The sequence below is a fragment of the Chaetura pelagica genome, unplaced genomic scaffold (genome assembly GCF_000747805.2).
Source record: "Chaetura pelagica isolate M959 unplaced genomic scaffold, ChaPel_1.0 scaffold294, whole genome shotgun sequence".
Lineage (NCBI taxonomy): Eukaryota > Metazoa > Chordata > Aves > Apodiformes > Apodidae > Chaetura > Chaetura pelagica.
Genome location: NW_009953068.1, coordinates 1,728,730 through 1,731,374, shown reverse-complemented (window position 1 = coordinate 1,731,374; position 2,645 = coordinate 1,728,730).

Below are 2,645 nucleotides of genomic sequence, written 5' to 3'. Positions count from 1 at the left end.
TTGCTCTTCCCTGTAAAATCTGTGTATGAACATCACTGCCATGCACTGAAATGGGGGGGTGTAACTGTCTGCTGGGCTGTGATGTGCAGAGCTCCCTGGGGACACAGGGGACATGGTGAGGTCAGTAATTGAGCAGAGGCTGAAGAACTGCAGGTGCCTCCTTCCTGTGGTGACTGGTCAGAGGAGAAGCAGCTGGGGCAGGGGCTGCAGAGGGTGCTCTGGGCAGCTCTGGAGCCCGTTGCTTTCTGGGCTGCTTTGTCCTTCTCTGCTGCTGGGGACACTGCCTGCTCTGGGTAGGGCAAAGCTCCTTCAGGAAAAGGCTACAAGGCAACGTGTTTGATTAACTTAGTTTGCAGTGCTCATGAGAACTGGTAAGGCCTTTACTTTTCAAGCTGTTCTAACCTGCTCTCTGTTTGCAGACACATCTCCCTGCTCTGTCTTGCTGTGGAGCAGAAACCAGAGAGGTCTGCTCACCCCTGGGCTCTGTGACCACAGCCCAACGGCCGGAGCTGACGCGGAAAACCAGCCCTGGGGTGTCCCTGCTGACACCAAGATTCTGTTCTTGCTCCATTTCCTGCCACTGCCACAATCTCTGCAAGGAGAAAAGCTGTTGTGGGCCCCATGCTCTGAATCAAGCTTCAGTAGGGCAAGATGTTAAAAGGAAAAAAATGTTAATTTTTTATTATCACTCATACACACAATTTAAACTTTAGTCTTGGTCTGTGGTTCCTCCAGACCAGGTGCCTCCAGAGGTGTCTCCCTCCCCAGCCCCTGGTACAAAGGACTAAGGGATTACAGCTGGAGCAGGGAGTGAGAGAAATCAGAACACCTGCTCTCATCAGCATCACCCCTAGCAAAGCCTTCTCCTCACATCTGATAGTTAGCCAGCTTCCTCACAAAGGATCTGTAGCCAACATCAATTAGGGTGGAATGTTTGCTAATTGCTTGTTCTTTAAAATAAATACAAGAATACCTGGAGAAGCAGTAGAAAAGTTAGGGTCCTACTTGTAGCAGCTTGGGCACAGCAGTACTGCAGTGTAGCCATCCCAGGGGCTTTTCTATCAGGTAGTAATTTTGTCACTGCATTTTATCCTTTCTTTAAAAAAAAAATATTCCTGAAAATGTATACCAGTAAGTTGTCTTTAATTCAAAGCTCTTGGTAGCAGAGTTGAATTTATTTTTTTTTTGGCATTTTATGTTATTCTCCTTATGCAAAAAAAATATTATTTATGTGGCTCCTTTGAGGTAGAAAAGATCATGACACGTTCCACGAGTTTCCAGCAACTGAAAGAAGTAACATATGAGGGTGCTAGACTGTTTCCTAATGTGACTGCTGAAATGGTTGTATGAGCCTGAGAGCTTCCAGTGGCTGAGGGTTCAGTATGTATCATCCAAATAAACCAGCATTATCTGGATTTATATTTTTTTTTTAGTTTCCATTGGCATTTATGTTCTTTTCTGAAAGAGTGAAGTTGTGTGTTGTTTTTTTTAGAAGAAACCAGTAAAATTGGGTGGAATGTATTTGGTGATAGAAAATGATGAAAATCTGGTATGTGAGAGTTCACATGTACCACCCAGTGAAGTTACTCACAGTTTTTCTGACCTGCCTTCATGTGTTTTCAGCCAAGTTATGTTTATGAATGCAGCATCTGTCAGTAGTTTTTTTGTTGTAACTTTCCCCTCTCTGCGTGTGTTTGCATCAGGAGTCAGAGCATGCAGGAGTCAGGCTGTTCCAATTTTAAGACTGCATCATAAACTTTTAGCACAGTAGAAATATAAATAGGATTCAGTCAATTAGAGTGTCTTCTTATCATGAAAGCATTTAAATTGTAACCAGGAAATACTAGCTCTCTGCACATAAGACATTTTGAATTGCTAGAAAACATTTTAAAACACTTTCAGATATAGGGTTGTAGGAACAAGTATCTCATGGGGACAGACTCCAGCATTTCCAATAGTCAAGGCTGACAAAATGAAATATGGGCTATAATTCTGTAATTTTTGCTAAATGAGGAAAATAACTGGGTGTTTGTTCCACAGTCTTCAAATTAAAATAAAGCCTTATCTGTAGAGCCTTTGCTCTGTTATGGAGTGTTTGTGTTGGGCAATTAGCCAAGGCAGCCATTTATTTTCACTTTCCATTAATTGGTAGATAATGTTGGCACGTGGTTGTGTGCTGGGGAGGTTCAGGCCACCCTCTGCCCTCCCAGCTCCTGGGGTCACTCCTGTCCCTGGAGCTGCTGCAACACTGAGGGCACCCAGGTGAATGCCCTGTTTCTTCTCCAGTCAGTAAGGAATCTTTCCATGAGTCTCCTTTTGGGAATGCTGCTTCTCACATGGGCCACAGAGAGGAGGAAAAAAACGACGGGAGCGAGTGTGTGTGCCTGGGAGGGGAGGCTGTGGTTTTTATTCTGTGCAAGTGAGTCCATAGAGTTCTCTATTAAATCATGTTTCAATAGAGACATCAGAAATATTTCCCTTGTAGTTATGTAACCCTTTCTTATGGAAGACTTTCTCCTTTCTTGAATTTGTATGGAAAATGAATTTAATTAACAGCAACTAATTGTCAAGACCATAGTGCTCCCCTGCCAGGTTTGATTCAGCCTTATTCATGCTTAGGCTGGAAATGAACAATCTTAAAAGAG